Source organism: Dicentrarchus labrax, unplaced genomic scaffold (assembly GCF_905237075.1).
Source record: "Dicentrarchus labrax unplaced genomic scaffold, dlabrax2021, whole genome shotgun sequence".
Taxonomy (NCBI): Eukaryota; Metazoa; Chordata; class Actinopteri; family Moronidae; genus Dicentrarchus; species Dicentrarchus labrax.
The window spans coordinates 27,661,701-27,681,494 of NW_026136714.1; the positions used below are offsets into that span (position 1 = coordinate 27,661,701).

General features: G+C 39.6%; 1 protein-coding gene and 2 long non-coding RNA genes across 3 annotated transcripts in view; 1 reads left to right on the forward strand and 2 right to left on the reverse strand.

Annotated features, from left to right (window-relative positions):
- LOC127375919 (uncharacterized) overlaps window positions 1-19,794 on the forward strand; it is a 629,637-nt gene that overhangs the window by 198,465 nt on the left and 411,378 nt on the right. The gene's annotated exons all lie outside the window — the stretch shown is intronic.
- LOC127375966 (uncharacterized) overlaps window positions 1-19,794 on the reverse strand; it is a 38,853-nt gene that overhangs the window by 10,813 nt on the left and 8,246 nt on the right. The window lies entirely within an intron of this gene.
- On the reverse strand, window positions 1,069-2,500 carry LOC127375968 (uncharacterized). The gene is made up of 3 exons (XR_007887468.1): window positions 2,373-2,500; window positions 1,372-1,458; window positions 1,069-1,235 (listed from the first exon to the last, which is right to left on the reverse strand). It is a non-coding gene; the product is annotated as an uncharacterized LOC127375968 (long non-coding RNA).

Consider the following 19,794-nt stretch of genomic DNA (forward strand, 5'->3'; position numbering starts at 1 on the left):
AGCCTGGGGGTCATTTCCGGCCCTCCACCACCCTCCTTGACATGATGTCAAAAATAAAAAGATTATTATTTTGTTGTCGTTTAAATATAAACTACTCCATCATATACAATTCTGTTTAAAAAATGTATTTCATTTGCTGCAAAATAACGGCAAAGGGTCCCGGCAAATGTTTGCAAACGGGATTCACTTGTTGTTTGGCTGCGAACAACAAAGAAAATATAAAATGATGATACAAAAATGTATAGAAACTGCTGTTTGTATTGTCTAATGACATCCTATAGCCCTTAATGTACATTCATTGTTTCCCGGCCAAAAGCTAACCTGACTTCAGTCCAGCAGCTTGCACACCTACCTCACCGTATCTCTCTTCCACACACTGGAGCACTGGAGCACCTGTGCTCTGTGTTACTCTGCTTATTAGACTGCTACTGCGCTTTTTTCCTACCCTATTTACATATACATCGTAATTTTGTATGTATTCTATTAACAGGAGTTAAGGTGTTGCAATATGACTGACGTGGCATTGTTTCTTCTGTACCAATTTTCTTATCTGCACCCCAGCTGCAGTTTCTCTGACATTTGAGCTGTTTTTTCTCTCCAAGTTAGACTCATAATTAGACTGTTTAAAACCTCTAGATGGAACAATGCAGACTCTGGCTGTTTGCACACTCAGGCCTATTGAGTTAAATTTGTTGTTGTAGTTTCAAAGGGTAAGTAGCAGTGTTTTTCTGAATTAAAGAATTAAAGCTGCAGTTGGTAATTGTTGGCAAACTATTTATTATATTTTCTGAAACTTTCACTATATCCTGACAGTAGTACATGAAACAGATAATCTGTGAAAAAAAGCTCCTCCTAGTGCTCCTAATAGCATTTGCAAGAATCCACCGGGCCTGAATGAAAAGATTTTTTCACAGATTACCTGTCTGAAATACTGCTGTCAGGTTATAGTGACAGTTTAGGCAAATATAACAAAAAATAATTTTTCTAAACAGGGGCGGTCCTAGACCATTTGGTGCCCTAGGCGAGCTTTACTGATAGCGCCCCATCCCCACGAGAAAAGAACTCATGTCCAAAGAATTGCACATTTATTTAAACAATGATAATACAAACAATATAACAATATGTGCAAAAGAATAAACCTGTTCAATAATAAATATACAATAAACTTTTAAACATATTTTTAACAGTAGTGGCAGGAAGAGCAGCATGCTCTTGTTGTGTCTCTTCTGGTGACTCTAGGTCCATAAACATAGAGAGAACACACAAGAGCAAATACATTGACTGGATGAGACATGGCACAACATATTGTCATTTTCACGTAAGTCAATACATTTTTATCATCACAAACATTCACTGACACATTAAACTCACCTGAGGAAACCGGAGCAGCTGAGGTGCATGGCTGTTCCTGGTCTGATGATTCAGCTGCAGGTGGTCCCAAATATTTTAATAGTGAATCTAAAATGATATAACAGACAAGTGTATTATCAACATGGAGTAAATCATTTCCATGTTTCAAATGATATTATTATTAAGTTGCTAAGCATTTTAATTTTGACATTCTTTTTATATAAATTCACTTAGGATGTGTCTGAAATCACTCACTCATTCCCTACTAGTCACTACATAAAGTCCAACACAGTGGACTATATAGGGAGTAGTGAGTGATACAGGACACAGCCTCAGTCCCATCTGCTCACAGCTCTATGTGCACACCTCTCTGCATAAACATTACTCTACCTGTAGGCTATATATCATTTATTATTATTATGCTCAAACTTGTTTGATACAATATTCCATCAGTATGTAACTTATACTTATCTCTGTTCATCAGTATATAACATGCTCATCTTTATCACCTCTGTATATAAAGTCCACATGTTGATATCCACATCTGCATATGAGGCACTGACTCACTCAGCACTTTACTAGTTTGCACTCTGGTTAGATGTAAAACTGTATTTCACCGTACTTGAACTTTACAGTAAAGTTAAAACTAATCTCATGTTGCTATATGGACAGTAATAATAGACTTTTCACATCCACTCAGTTTTAATTTCATAGCACACAATGATAACAAACGAATTGCTATATACTGTAGCTAGCATCAACGTGTATAGTGTTTTTCTCCAGTCCAGGCCAACCCAGGCCAGCAGTCTGAACCAGTCTTATGACAGTCTTATTATGACAATATTGCGTCCGACTGCATGTTAATAACAACCAAAGCTAGCTGAACGAAGCGGGACGTCACACACCCTCACTGCTACTTAACGTTAGCTTACTAGTGAGATGACGTGATGCTACTGCTAGCTAGCATGGTTATATCGTGAATGTTCGATGAATTTAATAAATATATAATCAACATTACGTACCTTTCTCTTTTGCACGTTTCTCCTGCTCTTCTTTTCTGCGCTTTTGAAAGTGCGCTCCGGATGGCTTTTACCGTTTAATTTTCCATGGACTGTAGCTGTAACCATAGTAACCCGTCGACACACAGCCGACCGACCGACTGCGTGTCAGTGTGCGTGCTAGCATGTTGTGACCGTGACGTGTAACAGTCACGTCAGAATTGTCATTTCTTTTACTTAAGTTTAATTATTTTTTTATGTCAAAGTATTGTTGTAGATAGAGGGATGGCAAAAACTGTTGAGAAAATAAATAGACATTATAATTCTAATTATAATTTTTTTCTCGCCGCATATTTGGGGCCCCTCACTAGGGGGCACCCTAGGCAAGTGCCTATGTCGCCTGTAGGAAGGGCCGCCACTGTTTCTAAAAGTTACCTGCTTCAGCTTTAATCACACATACTGACAAGACTGAAATAAGGTAGGTTGGAGAGTCACAATGTTGATTTTAGTAAATTTTCAATTCTGTGAATCATCATTCGTTCCTCTGAATTTCTACAAAAAGAATAGCATACTGTAGCTGAATAGATGTGATGATATGCAAAACAAGTTCAAGAGACCACATGCACACTAATACGATCAGACACTGTATGGATTAAGCCAAATTTAAACCCAAATTGGTTTCCCCCTGCATTTTAACTTGGTGTGGCTGCTTTTGTCTTGAATAAGACTGTATTGTCCGAATCTTCTCTGAAATATGCAAGTCAGTTTATTTCTTTTTTCTTCCTGCTTTCTGTTCACTGGAAAATTGTAGTGTTGCTTTTCTCTTTTTTTGTCAACATTTTCGAGGATGAAAACATCTTGTTAGAATGGACACATCACATTGGGTACCCTATGTTTACGTTCAGTGTGGGCACCCACATTGTGGCCGCTGGATGGATGTGTACAATGGGAGCATTGAAGCCATATGTTTTGGCTGTTTAGAAAGGGTCATTAAAACGTGCAATGAGAGTTAACACAAAGAACATGACATTGTCCGGTGCCTGCCCAGCCAATGCCAGTTAATGCAGGAACAATAGCTCTGCAAAAATACTTGGAACTGTATCTGTGGATCTAGGAAAGCAACGTATTTTGTGTCTGCACAACAAATGAGCTGACAGACCGATCCAAATTCCGAGAATGATAGTTGATTGTCGATTCTCATTCCCAAGTTGTCAAATACAAATGCTTTGAATCCCAAAGCTTCAAGCCACCAACCCAATGTCTCGATATTTGACATCCTGGGAGTGACCAGCTTTCTTTCTCACCTCTGATTGGTTGTTTTCATCCAGGCCGGTCGGATTCTTGCAAATGCAATTAGGAGCACTAAAATGAGCTGGAGGAACCAGTTTTTTTCACAGATCTGTCTCATGTACTGCTGTCAGGATAAAGTGAAAGTTTCAGCAAATAGGAAAAAAAGTATTTTTTTATAAAATTGACCTACTGCAGCTTTAAAAGAAATTGTTTCCTTTTGGTTTCACATGGGACACAGACACTGATCTCCTTGGTTAAAGTCCTTAGTTTAAGCGATGACGGTGACTTCTTTCAGTAACATCAATAAATTAAATAATTACAGACTACTGAATAATATTTGAAAAGCAAGTTCCTTAAATTTCCTAAAGTTCCCTCCCTCCAAAAAACAGAACTTTCAGGACATTTTTTCTAAAAATTCAACGGTGGGATAATAACATCCCACTGCTTTTGCTGTTTTTAGGAATTGTCTCTGGAGTCATTTTTTGGGCCTAAACCTATCCCAACTTTCACCAGAACTGTGGCAGATCAGAATACGCTGATTTGACTCATTTGTAACACTGATTTGTGTTGATTTTGGAAGACACTGACAAACAGTTGTTCAGCAGATGGAAAAAAGTCAAGTAATTTAGCATTGAGGACATGTTGCTAAATTCAAATGAGCTAGTGCAGTGTTCATGCGTGTAATAAAACAATTTCTTGCTAATTGGTGCAAAGAATGATGCAATACATGTACAAGTTACAATAAAATGTCATGTTCAGAGTCCATAGGTGTAAGTCAAATTACAGTTAAAATAAAAATCAGCAAAAAACTCATCATAAATAGTTTAAATACAGGCGTTATTTTGGCTTTAAGTGAATTTACTTTGTATACTTGGATTGAGTCTGCCACAAGCTGATTTGACAACATTTATTTCACTAGCTTAGTCTTATTTTCAGAACAGTTTTCATTCTAATTATAAGAAATTTCAAAATAAAATACAATTTATTTTATTTAATATAAGAATTACATTTTTTATTACATATATTTTTTAATTAAATAATTCAAATAAAGAAACTCTCAAATAAAACAATGATAACAGTGATGATGTTGCATCTTGTTTAGCGTAATCATACACAGTAAATATTGATCAGTTCTACAGTATATAGTTAATCTATAAAACTGCATCACATCCATCATATCAGAGTTAACTGGAGGAGATCTGATTTCAATAAAAAGACTGCACTGACTCTACATAAATATTGGTTTAAATTGCATGTGACCTGTTTGTGATTGCACTGTGCTGTGCAGTGTGTGTGTGTGTGTGTATGCTACATGTATGGGCCTGCACATGAGTGAGGCTGTGCTTACCTGTATATGGTGGGTGTGTCTGTGGTCCCTTGGCATGGGGTGCCCAGTAACGGGGCTAATTGGGTGTAAAGGGAGGGGTGTGGCGGTGGGGTTGGGTTAGTGTGTATGTGTGTGTGTGTGTGTTGAGACTCTACAGCATCAGCTGCACCTGATCCGGCTGCCTGATTAAGCTGTGTAATCTCCTGCATGAAACAACAGCTGACCAGCTCCCTGGGGTGGTGGCCACACACTAACACACTCACACACACACACACCTGTACTGGTGACCATGACAGCAGGCACCTTGCGTTCCCCGAGGAAGGTAGTCTCGATCAAACACCTGGTATCTACACCTCCCCTGTCTCAAAGGTGAAGTCTCACAACAGAAAAACATTTGAGTAAACCAGCAGTGTGTTTTTTTTTTCCTGTGAAGGTTTTGGAATCACAGCTGTGATTGTGGGAAAATGAAACCTGATCCTCAAATAGTTCTGTTTTGTATTTTTCCTTTCCTCCAGTCTGCTTGGAACAAAAACGGTAGAATTTCCACATTAAAATCCTTAGAAAGGAAAAGGAATCCTTAAAAAAAAAAGTGGGTGTTTGACTTAAGACATTGGCTATAGATAGCTTTAGTCATAGCCATATGTCCCAAAATCCTAATGGAAATGTCCTATACCTATGTCACTATCATATTTAAATGAAAAAAAATAATACATGAAATAGTGTGCTCTTTAAATTAATATCGCTCACTAAAGAGGTTTTTTGAAGATCCCCTCCAGACATGTATACAAAATATTCTGCTTGGAACAGTAATGTGTGTCTGATATGTTTTTTCCACCAATAAAAGTCTAATTTCCACATTAAAATCCTTAAAAAGCCATCCCCTCCTTCTACCTCATTATAACTTCCAGAATCTCTGAATATGCAAATGTTGTTCATTTCTAAAGTTTTCCTGCTGGACACAAGATGTCTCCTACTTCACTGTGAAGTCCATTCTCAGTGGATGTGCACTGGTGGCTTCAAGTTTCTACATCACACTGTACAAGTTGATACTGGACCAGGACTGACTTCCAAACTATTTGTGATGTCACAAATCATGCTGGTAGGCCCCGCCCCTTAAAATCAGAAACTTTCCACTTTCAGCAGGTGAATGTGAAAACATCCATCTAGTGTCAAACTCCGGACGGGTACTTGGAACCATGTTGGAGATTTTCACTTTAACATGACTTGCTACAACTTTTTGTGCACAATAGGAATTGTATGTTGCTATTATTATTATTTGACAGTTGTTTACTATTTGCCAGCTTGCTATTTGGCACCTTTGTGAGCAGCTGTAGATTTAGTGACTTTTCAGATCCCGTCTTAATTTGGCTTTTTCCCACTGACTAAAAACAGCTTGACTATGGAGTAAAAATGCAAGTTTATTGACTCCCAAACCCTTGGGGACCCTCATTTGCAGATGCATATGATATACTTCACATTACTTGCTTCTGCTTACAATATTTTGCCTACACACCGTAGCAGCCACAAAGAATCTCAAGCAAATTGAGTGTATGTTCGATTTAATTTTTGTACTAGTTTATGTCCTGAAAATAGCAACACTACTCGCCTTAATGTGAAGAATTAAGTAAAATTATAATGTATTTGAAGTCAAATTATAAAGTGATTACAGGGAATTTATAAGCCTGTTGTGGAAAAAGCTCTGCTGTACTTAATGTATAATGACTGGAGTTTTCCATTTTTCAAAATAAAAGCAAGCAAAATCTTTAGAAATGCATATTTTAACACAGCCCCACAGTTTTGGGCTGATTTTTTTTGCAGATTACTGCACGTACAGCCCCACTGGAGGTATCTGATGCAGGCACACACACCCCCACATACACACGACTCCAATAACTTCCATCCCCCGGCAGCGTGCTGTGGGAGCTGGTCAGCGGCGTCAGTCAATTGATTGAGCGTGGAGGAGGAGGAGGAGAAGGAGGAAGGAGCCGCAGGCCATGAGCAGCAGAGGAGGTGAAGACCTATTGGAAATCAGTGCACCATGAGCATTTCTGCCCCATATGGGCAAAACACGCGCCTAGACAGCTGCCACAGCCCGCGTAGAGAGAGAATGTTAACAGTGCAGTGTCCGTGCTGTCAGGAGTCTAATTCTGTTCACTTCTCATTGATTTCATAAGTTAGGCTCCTTGCAATGGAGGTCTATTCTTTGACAGAAATGGAGAAAACATATTTATAAATGTGACACAAGAAAGACACTGTGATTAGGATTCTAATGTTTTGTATGATTTAACAAACTGTATGTGCTTACATTACTGCAGATCATATCATAGTAGGCTTTTAGATATTTGAATACTTTCCTCATTTTTGAGCCACCCATTGGATGACTTCCTATTTTATATTCTTTGGAAATCAACGTGCATGCAACTTCCCTCCAGTAGACCATCACATCAGGTCTGTTATTGCAATGCAGACTTCTCAAATCGATCCACACTTTCAGCTGCATTTTCACAGAACAATAGTTTGACATCAGTGAAAATACGTTATACCTAGATTGCAAGTTTCACTAATCAAAAATCGATATTTTGACACAAATATTGTTATTAAAGTCTATTATCACTCAGTTGTAATAAGGAAAAACTCCATCAAGAAACCGTTTAATAGAACATTGTGATAATGGGAGAAAACTCAGAAGGAGCAACAGAGGAGCGACAAATATTTGTATGTAATATATATTGAGTAAAGTAAAAAGCCAACTTTATGGTCAGTTCTGCCATATGCACAGGGCATACAGAGGATTGAAAATGCTCTCTCTCTCCAAAACCAGTTGTTATATATGAGTAAATCAACAGAACAAGGGTTTAAAAAAACATTGGCTTTAAAAACAGGATACTAAAGAGAGGATGAAGAATTTATATTTATATATATTTGCACGTCAAGCCAAGGCACTGAATAAATAAGCCCAGATAAAGAACAGAAACTGAAATGATGTGGTGCAAATAGAACAATTATAGTATAAATATAACTAAAAAAGATGTGCAAACAACACATAATAAAGAGTATATATATTCAGTTTTCCCATGTGAGGTCACCTGAAAGGCAAATGGCAAAATAAACTAAAATAGTAAGATATTATATAATTTACATTTGTGTCTCAGCATTAAAATACCTTTATTTTAAATAAAGGTCCTGATAAAGAGAAATTAGCTGGTGCCACAGTCAGTGGACTGTTTTTATTATTGGCAAAACTATTCCTGGTGTGAGGAATACTGATATTATTGAGTAGAATCATGTTTGCTGATGTTTTGTGGCCATATTTTAAAAATTTTAATGTAACATGTTGACAATCTCTGCCTTAATCATCTACCTACCAATCAGGTAGGTTTTAAACACCGTCAGGTGAAATCCTCATCAAAACCAAAAACTTAAACAATTATTGTGGTCAGAAAGGAACCTTGGAAGTGTTTTCATTTCAAGTATTTCATTGCCCTGACCCTGCTCAGTTCATGTCTTCACTCATGCCATTGTCATTTTCACACTCCGGGTGAACACCAGTTTACATCTGTGTGTTATTATCAAAATCAAAATGCAAAGAGACCTACAGCCCTCCATCAGTCCCACAGAGGAGCCACTTCTATAGATACAAGACAACAAACACTCTCCCACTCCAAACAACATCTCGAAAGGTACAGTGCTGTGGTTAATTAGAGCCTATTTATAGACTTTGTGGTGGTGGTGGGGGCATGGGGGGGGGGGGGGCTGTAGCAGAGAGGCTGCAGTACCCGCCGGGGCCTCTGGATGCCAGTGTGGTGTCAGTAACAATGCGCCTGAAGAGGAGAGGGGAGACAGAGGGAATGGGTGATGAAAGCGATGGACGAGCCGGTTGAAGGCGAGGAGGAACTGATGTTCAGAGGCGAAAAAGCGACTGGAATCTCTTCTTTTCTTCATCTCTCTGTTGCTGGGGTCCGGCAGCACCTCCCGGTTCCTCCGAAATTCTGCAGCGTGCGTGTGTTGAATTGTTCTTTTTGTCCTCTCTGCCTGTTTTCCAGCGTGTGATGGAGGTATACCATGGTGTGGCAGACTTGTAGGCTGCCTAATTAATGCTCCAGAGCCTAGGAGGTGTGTGTGTCGGCGTGTGAGAGTGTGTTTGCACTTCCAGTCTCATGTGCTCCATGCGATTGTGCGTGCACAAGCATTTGAGGGTGGTGCATGTTTGTGTGTGTGTGCACGCCCCCCACCACTACCACCACCCTCAAGCCCCCCGGGGCGTGAAGCAGACTGCAGGGGCTGGTGCAGAAACAGAGCTGGGATCATGGAGGCAGCACTGCAGGCATCTGCCCCCAGGAAGCAGCACCAGCCCTGCGCAGCTGGCACCGAGGCCTTCATGAGCCAGGAAATGGCACACCTCCCCGACTACCCCCCCCAACACACACACAAACACACACACAGCCTCCCCCCACGAACACACACGCGCCTCAAACACAGCCTCTTCACACTGTTCATCAAACAAGCAAACATCATTGATTCCTTTTGGAAAAAAGAAATAACGGTGGGAGGATAGAAACGTGTGATTAGGAAGGGTTTGATTTGCGGTTTGTCTGTCACATACGTCTGATCATTTTTGAAGCATTTGGGGAAGACAGCTTACATGAGAAAAGTGTTTGTTATGTGAGGAATGGCTGTATTTTGAGGCATGTGACATTAATTCTTGCCCATTTATCATGTATGGTAGTTGGGAAACAAAGCATGGGAATACCTTAAGAGTTGTGTTCAACATATTTACATACAAAGTTCTTTGGGGAATTCAAAGATGGACGATTTGACAATTACAACCCCCCCCCCACACACACTGAAGGCCTCGGATTCCCTAAAGGATACAGGATACATGACATAAATGCATGTGTATCTATCTAGCTCTCCCTGGATTTCATGTAAATGTACTTTGACTTATTGTTTTCATGTGCTCTGAGTGGGTGTTTGTGTATGTGCACACCATCATGTGCAGGCAGCGGGCTTAGAATACATATCTGTGTGTTGTGCGAGGCGGTGTGTCCATCATTCTCTGCAGCCGCCAGACAACCAGCTGACAGAGCGACAGGCCCTCACCTTGGATTACTCCCATGCTGAGGAGGCTGCTCTGGGCCTGGCCGCCAGGGCAAGCAGGGCGCTAACAGGCCCGGGCCTCAGCCATCCTCTCTGCACCCACACACAGGCAGGACTGCGGGGTACAATTAGGCGGACAGGACGCCATACCACCGCTCACCTGTCAGCTAGACTGGCTACGTGCGTGGGGTGCAAATTGACACGAGTGCCACAACCGGGCCGACAGGAGATCCGCGGCAGGGACAAATCTCCCTAACAAACCCTGGTGTCCTGTCAGTCAGTGCAGGGGCCACCTCGCATTGACCCCCCGGACCAGGCGTTGGGCTCTGCTTGTTCCTCAGCGCTCCCCTGGCAGACGCCGGCCACTGCAGGCCCTGTCACTGAGCTGAGATGACATGGTCACATGCAGGCACAGCCAGCACCACCATCAGCCTCTCAGTCATTACCTTCCATCAGCCGACCAGAAAATAGACTGGTAGAATCTGTAGGGGAAAATGACCTAAAGGCCTGACCTGAAAATGGCACAAAAAGCTGAGAGATGGTGCTCCTCGCTCCCAAAATAATAGTCTGTGTCAGCGCACCTGGCCACTAGCCACTGGCCATATCAATGCCTCCCAAACGAGACAGAGATCCTGTCTAAAATTGCCTCTCCCCTCCGTGCTGAGGCTTAAAAGAACACAGAAGATCCAAAGTAGTTTTGCTCAGCTTTACAAACAAAGTCGATCATTAGGGACAGAAATAAAAGAAAACTTCTTTGTGTGGTTGGCGGAAGAACAGAGAGAGAGAAAAAAAAACATGATTCCTGACGAAAGATTACGGCGGGCAGGGAGCAGGAACTCAACTAATCCAGTTGTCTGACTGCGATCTGCCATTTGGAATGTTGCAAGGGTAATGCACCGCTAAATTTACTGACGTTTGCGCTAATCCATTTAATTCTCTTTTAAGGGGGAAAGTGTTCACATGAGTGAGCGGCGTGTTTTAATGTTGATGATTTAAAGATGGACGGAGTTATGGAAGCGGACAGACCCACGCACGCAGCCGGGCCGGCCTGCCTGGGCGAGGGGATGGAGGATGCTGTGGTGCAGTGGTGGGGATGGGTGGGGAAGGGGGGTGGGAAGGTGTGCGTGTGTGTGTAGTGGGGGGAAGGGGGGCACTTTGCCAGAAGGGCCATTTTTCCTATCTCTCTATCATTCTTTCTGTTTCTGTCTCAAAATAGAATTGGGAGGTGAGGAGGAAGGTAGCACTCAATTAGGCTTTCCATATCCTTTAACACAAGTAATGGTTCTCCATACTGGGGACTATATCGGAGCCAAATGCTGGGGCTGTATGCAGGGCCGGTACCCCTGGCGAGGCGGGCTCATCCCAGCCCATTGTTCTCTATCAGTGGACAAGGCTGATTCCTGTAATTAGCTGTCAGCGCAGAGCCCTCAGCAGCTTAGTGCTGTCCGCTCAAATCAAACTAATGAAATGCAATCCGCTCAAATGTCCTGGATGCATATCTGTAACAGGCCTGCGCACACGAGAGGGGAGGCAGGGGGAGCCTGCGCCACGGCAGGGAAACATCCCCCCTTTGCCAAACTTAGGATTCAAATCCACGCTCATTAATCCGTTAATTCAGCACATTTTTGACAGCCAATTAATACGGATGAGGAGTGGGTGATCTGGGCAGGACAGGAGGTGCCTGAGTACGGTAAGAGGACCAGGCGTGAGGGGGTGAAGGGCTAGCGGACCTTAGCATCACTCAGGCATTTCATTCTCCACAGTGATCCTGGCAACCAACAAGCCTCAGTATAGTAACACCTACACGCAGAACGGCGGCACACATATCTATTCTCTTAATCCATGTACGAGACGGCAGAAGATATTTTTATTAATTTTTTTGAGAGACAGCGCTCAGGCCGCAGCGCTGCCAAGATCTTTCATGCTAAATCTGACAATTTAAGAAGTTAAGTTAAGTTAGACTTATGGTAAAAACTTCCAGAAGCAGTGAGGTAATATCTATCTGTTCTGTGTACACTCTCACACCAGATGAACAGGTTTTCCACCTCTCTGCAAAGATTTACATGCAAACATCTACATAAGATACTGCAGAGGTATGCTTCTGCTAATAATAAAGGTGCAGGTAATCAAAGTTAAATGACAAATAAGTAGGATAGGATAAGCGCTTATACTTACTAAAAGGTTAAACCAGTACATTGCCAAGCCAATACACACAACCAATATATATCTGCTATTTCTACTAATCACCACTGCCAATAAGAAAATAGAGACATCAAAACATAACTACAATCACAAGTTGTTATAATTATATATATATAATATAATATGAGTTTGACTTATAGATGAACAATAAATATTTGTCATCTGATCAAATTAGAAAGATTCAAACATTTAATAGCACTTTTTAGAAATGCTTTTTTAAAAATAAAAGTTTTTGGTAACATAGTGGTCGGGACCCCCACAAGGGATCGCCAAAGCTTCACAAAGGATCGCAAGGCCTCCTTGATCTTAAGGGGTGTAAAAAAAAACTTATGAGTATCCTTAGCATTTTGTTCATTTCTGTGAATAAAACTAAATGAAATTGTTATCTATAAAGTTTTCGTCCTCAATATTCACAGGAAATAATCTGCTCAAAATTCATCCAAATCTCTCATTTTACACAAACTTCCTACAGTTGTTGTGTTCACTGTTTGGGTTTAGTGTTACTGTTCATCTTATGTATTGATTATAATGCAAAATATCTATGAAATATGTAACTTAGTTTACTCAATGAATAGAACAGGGCTCCCTTAAGGAAAAGGTCATAATGCATACTTTTGAGAAAATGTTGGAACGTGCTGACAGAGTTGTTGCATGTTTTTATTTAATATTGTAAAGTTGCATTTTATATATTTGTTTACATTTTGGCATCATTTTCTGTTATAATGAGAGCAGAGAGCAGTTGATAACAATGGTTGATATGCTTGGAATAAAAATAAAAATAAAAATGGAATATTAAGGTTTGTAGGGAGGGCCTGGGCTTTGCCCTGTGTTTTGCCTTGCAGGCCAGGTTGCCTGGAAACTCATATATGGGGAGTTTATTGGAGCCACACACAGCCTGATAGAAACCTTTGCAGACACTACTTTGGTCCAAAAACAAAATTTTTTAGTTTAACATTTTAAACTCATCTGCATGTTTTTTTTTGGTAGAAAATCTTTAATTTTACATTTTGATTTACACGTAACAATGTGTACTATTATTATTCTAATACAGATTCAATATTATAAGCGAAAGGTAAGATAGCAGAAAACATTATTAGGGCAATGTTTCTGGGACAAATAATTGATTTTTGGCAACTATTTGTCAGTCTTGTGTTTACATGCTGTATTTACTTTATTTCTTATAATTTTATCTTTTTATTGTGTGTGTGTGTGTGTGTGTGTGTGTGTGTGTGTGTGTGTGTGATTTCTGGTTAAAGATTTAAATAAAGTGCAGATCTCATGTCAGTATCGATGAAACTAAATGTAACTTTTAGTAATATTGTACATTAGTAACAGAAATGTAGGCAGCATTTCTAATTAAACTGTTAGACTTACAATACGGAAGTGAAATAATAATGTTCTATTTCTATAAATATAAATTATATATGTTTTGTAATGTTATAGTGTCAATAACCTCTTAGAATGTAGATTTTAAAGATGAAATTGAAGCCTTTGTACTGTACACCAGTGGAGTGAAGCTTTACACATGTACACGTATGCTTTACTCTAATTCACTTGTGCTGACTCATGTTTATGAATGCCAGTGAAATGAGAGTACTCTGCATTTTGTTGCACTGCTTTCGCTGACTAAAGCGCTTAACATATTCACTTTGTGTTTACACGTCTCACTCACATTGTTCAAATCCTGTTTGTTTTGCATGCTAATGTGTTTGCTGCTTCAAATTATGCCGTCACTCACTCCATTCATCCCTTCTCTCCAACTCTCCTGCATCCTGTCTGTCCTCCCTTCCTCTTCCTCTCCTCTCCTGTGTATGTGTGTGTGTGTGTGTGATGCGATGGAAGCCTGGGGGCATTAAAAGCAGCCAGGGTTTCGCCATAGTGTTGGTGGGCTTGCGGTCTCCACTGAGCCATGATCAGATGGGTCTGGGCTGCTCAGGGACTCGGCCTCAGGCGCTCGACAACACCGCCAGCCCCGCCATGTGTGAACACTTGTTCTCTTCAATTAAAACAGTCATCTGAATATTCCAATCACATTGCTTAATGACCACGCATGCATGAAATCGAAGTAGAGGTCAATCAGCCCCGATGAGGAGCCTGGATCGGTGGATGGGCTGACCTAAACGCAGAAACAGGGATCAGAAAATATCCAATTAGTTTTCAAAAAGGCTGAAAAAATACTGAAATGTAGTATAGTAATTAAAATGTGTCTGTTTGTAGAAGCAAGGTACTGCACAGAAGACTGTCAGGATTACAGATCACTGACACAGCAGACTGGCCGAGCTGCAAATTGAATTAAAGTGAAAATCCATGAATTGTATGCATATAGGAACTGCTTGTACTGCAGGTATACTGCATTTAACCGTTAGTTTCTCAGCCTTTTCTGGCCCCAAAACTTTTTTGGTCTCAACATTTTCATGACAGCAGCAGTTACGGAGATGTCAAACTGTCACGTGAATTTGACTGGAGCTTGTTTTGTGTTCGGTTTTGACGGAGCTAAAAATGTATCAGATGGGAATTATGACACATTTCGAATTTATTTCCGTATTTTAGCATACTGTATAAGCCGTAGAAATCTACCCCAACTGTATATCATGTCACCCCATGTGGAGTCCCAACTTTTTTTCTTTTCTTTTTTATTGTTTCTATATATTATTTTTATTCAGATGTCACATTTTTATTGACTGGAGACCATGAGTGCAGTACAAACAATCTACACAATACAAAAATATTAAAAAATAAAACAAACAATGGCACCTGCAGGATGATGAGTGTGACAAAAAACAAAAGAAATCAGGAAGAAACCTCATTTACATTCAACTTTTAATTTAACTGATTTTAATGACAAAATCAACTGAAAATAGATGGAATAATGCTTAAGTTAGCATTTTACCCTATTATTTATTAGCTTTGTTTATTTTTCCCCTATATCCCTATTTATTTAACAATACATGTATATAGATAGATAGATATCTAGTAATGTCTGAGGTTGAATACGTATGTGTTTCGAGTCATTGGGGTCTAGTGTGTGTATGTGTGTGTATGTGTATGTATGAACATGATGTGACATGGCAGGTTTCATACACTCAACCCACACTGTCACACACACTGATGGAAGTGTGGTCAGCTGTCAGCAGCCACCACTCACTATGGGACCATCGTGTGTGTGTTCCTGATTGAGTGTGTGCACACTTAGCGTAAGAAGTTTGTGAAAGCTTACCATTGTCGGTCGGGCATCAGATTACTCCCTTGTGGTAGCTGTGATTTTTGGATTTACTCTTCATCATTTCTTGTTTTGTTCTTCTTAGCGTTACGTGCTCCATTGTGACTGTTCCCTACTAAATTAGATCCACACAACGGCTGATATGACATACAGTTCTTTTAATGCAACACAGGTTGCATACAAGACAAATATACCAAATAAGACAATAATGCTCATCCATATTGTTGGATGTTTGTGTCTGAACTGACCCACTGCATTATCCTGCATTCCATTTAGACTGATAATCAGATGTTACAATAAGAAAATTAGGGGACTTGACACATATAGTAATTACTCTTAAAAGTAAGTTATACTCAGATGTGCTGTAGCTATGCATGTATGAGTGTTTATTAAAGAATGTACAGAGCGAGTAACACTTTTTTTTACACTCATTTAATAATTTGTTTTAATATTCACTCAAAAAAAAATGTTTTTTTCCGTTGAGGTCATAGCTTTCCAGCCAGTATCTTTCCATCCAAATGTTCTTGTTTGTTGAGGTTGACTGTTAACTAATACGCCAAAGTGCGTACCAGTAGAGGAAACTGGCGCTTGATAACAAGGATGTGTGATAATTGCTCAAAAGGTTTTCAATAGTTTTCTGCTGCAAGCAAAAAGTCTTCTTGAATCAAGTTCAGAACATACTTCAACTACAGCTGTCACAATATCAGATTTTCACTAGACAATAATTGTGGCCAAGCGAATTCATGATAACAATATTATTGTGATATCGATATGAGTAGGGAGGTGTAAAGAGTCTGTACAAAAGTGTACAAAAAGAACACACCGTGTGTGAACCACAAAGCAAGAAGGGAAATGACTTAAAAGGCACTGGATTGAGCTGGACATAATATCAATATTTAATTTTTTAAATATCCTGCTTATCATTCATCATTATTTGTATCACAACATCCCCTAACTTCAAGTAAGAGAACACTGTTGAGCTGCTGGGTTTTTAACAAATACACACTGATACATTCTTGGATCTTATTTCTTCAATGAAAAACCTCACCTACAGTAGATTTGTAGCCAGTGAAATATATGAATCTTAAAATTGATGTTGGCTTTGTTTATGCTGACAAATCCAGGTTTAACTGGCCAGCAGTGAATCTGATTAGATGACTCTAGTCCCATATTTTCCATCTGGACAGACAGAATATAAGATTGAAATCACAGTTATTGAGATCTTTTATAAGCACGCAGAACAATAATTAAGAGAACACATCAATGTTAATAGAAGCATCATTCTGGACACCCCTAAACTACATTGTCAGGTATTACATAAAACATGCAACACAGAGGCTCATAATGCAAAAGCACATACCAAGCAATACAGTCAGGGATATTAAAGTTAATATAAATATGGAGTGGATATAGCTACATTGTCAGACACTGAAACACGCAAAGCAGAAACACAGACATAAAAAGCATGTAATAATAATAATACATCAGTCACAATAAAAACAAAACCAGTCTTGCATGCAGGCACATGTTACTTATAGCTATTAGTTATTTTAGAGCCAGCAATAGTTTGGAATGTCTATATTGTATTGTATATTGTAACTATATTGTATGAAAGATTTGAAATTTTATTTCACAGATTGAAATAGAATATTATGGTTTGAAACTGAATTGAACTCATATTGCTTTTTACCTTATTTCAATTTTGGTGGAGTTCCAAATTCAGTTTCTTAAAGTTTAGTTTCATTGGACTGGTCTGGAGGATTCTAGACTATAACAGAAGAGCTTTGATTTGATGAGCATTTCTGAGTATGTAGGCCATGAGGGTAGCTGTGCAGTCTCTCTCATTTTGTCATGGCTGACAAAAGGCCACAAAATTGAAATAATACCCACAAGTTAAAAGCAATATGAGTTCAGTTCATTTCCAAACCATAAGATTCAATTTAAACCTTTGAAATACAATTTTAAGTTGTGCATACCATATTCAATTTGAACAACAATTTAAAACTTTTGAATTCAGATGGCACTAAAGTAACTCCATACAGACTGGCAAGAGCAAGATAGCAGCAGGTGACAGCAGACAGCGAGGGAAGTTCAGCTCAGAGGACATGCAATACAATTGAGTTTAAGTGCTGACATAGCTGAGTACTAATTACCCATTTCAATTACATCATGGGATCTTCTCCCATTGGCCAGTTGTCACAAAATAGTACAGCTATGAAGATGAGAAGTCTTTGTGCTCATAGAAATTGGATATTTGAACATCTACAATTTGGATTGTCAGCTGATGAAACATATCTACATCGGGATCATTTAAAGTAACCAACATTTCTAAGCAACCATCTATTTCCTGTAGCAGGGTTTTTTTTCTCTCAGGTGTTTCCTAGCCTGTGTGTGTATGTGTGTGTGTGTGTGTGTGTGTGTGTGTGTGTGTGTGTGTGTATTTGTATGTGTGTAGCTGAACTGTGCACACTAGTCTGAGCTCATCTGAGCATCTGGGGAATTGAAAAAGCAGTCAAGTTGTTCATTTGAACCTGGCCATATTGAGGCCTGGCCGAGTGGGCTCAGGTATGGCAGCTTTTAAATACAGCTCATTACTCATTACTGCCGAGCCCGGGCCCTTTAATTTGTGGAGCTTGGCAGCTGGACCACCTGGCCACACATTAAACACTAAAGGCTGCTCTCCCTAATGGCCGCAGATTAGATCATTACCTTAACAAATCAGAGAGGAGTCTGCCTGGGCCGAGCTGGCAGCCAGGAGGGACGCAGAGAGAGGAAGAGACCGCTGGAGTTTCAGTGCAGGCATACTCATAGGGATCTGGTTTTGTGTCAAGGTATGGTATGTAAACAGCAACAAAGTATCACTCCAGTTTATTCTGATCAGTAAGATCAAGAGAACAAGACTATGAGACGTGACGTCACTAGGAAAAAGTCAGACGGGGAAAAAGCAAGCAGCAAACAAAAGAACCTAACACATAAGAAAAAACTGGCCACTTGAGGCTTTCCTTAAGCCTCCATATTAAAATGTCCAACTTTATTCCAGAAATAAACATGTTTACAGCCTGGTACAAAAAAAACTTTTGGGCTCTATAGCTAATTTCCACCCACTTTGAGTGACAGGTGGGTGTTGTCACAGGCAGCCATTTTTTGCAACAAGGCTTCATACAGCCCCTCAACTTATTTTGAGGAAAAACTAAAGATTTTTTTTTTAAATTATGACCCAAACTGTCCATGCATCAGTTTTCCTAAAATAAGCAGTTATAACTGACTTTTGGGGAGCATCCATTATCAGTTTTACATCCAAATAAAGTTCATCTGGATGAACTGACCGGTGTTTCCTTATGTGTCATCCTCGATGTAGTGCTGTCACCATCTTCCCACACCTTAGCACTTAGTCTGCTGAGTGCAATGTTATAATAATTGATAGAAAAGATACTATTAAAATAAGACAGTAGTTAAGATAGTTATAGATATGAGATTTACTCCATTTTCTACAGGTTAAAGTGGCATCCATGTTTTCACTGTTGGTTTTTCAGCATCTGTGACACTACACCTACACAGCATTAAGGGTACATTATGATGACACTCCTTCAGCAGCTGATGTCAGGAGAAAATATGCTTCAGTGATAAGCAGTGTGACAGCAATGCAAAAAATCTAAATTTTTATTAAACCAATCCCATCTAAATGAGCCTTAAACACTTTATTTCCTTAAAACTAAAAAAACCTTTGGCATTACATTGAGAATTCATTAGAGTTTTGCTGTGATTGGATACCTTTGTTCCACAGCCCCCAATGTCCACATTATGCTTGTGTTTATTAAGAATAAACATGAATTTAGTATTTCACAATTTGTGGGCTGTGTACACACTCAGTACCTAAATAGCCCCTGCTCAAAAATGTGTGAGAGGAAGAGTAGATGTGTTTCCAGCCCCTTTTCTTTTTATGTGAGAAAACAATGTTAGACAAAATATTAACCACAGAAGAGTATTTTTACATATTTTAAGTTGTTGTAAAGTACAGCCACAAAGTATCTATTACCACATCAATCCCAAATGAACTGCAACCTAACTTTGTGGTCTTTCCTGTGAGTTCTGGCCCCTCCAGCACCACAAATGGAACCATTATACATCTGAATTTACATGGTCGGACAAAATGTGGAAGCAGGACTTCCTTTAACTATGGAGGGTTAACATCTCAAACTGGAAAAAAAGCATTAGCATGCTTTGGTTGACACCAACAAAACGATCATTTACTCTTAAAAATTTCCTTGGAAAAGAGCAGGCACTTTCAAATATACTCTGCAGGTGATTGG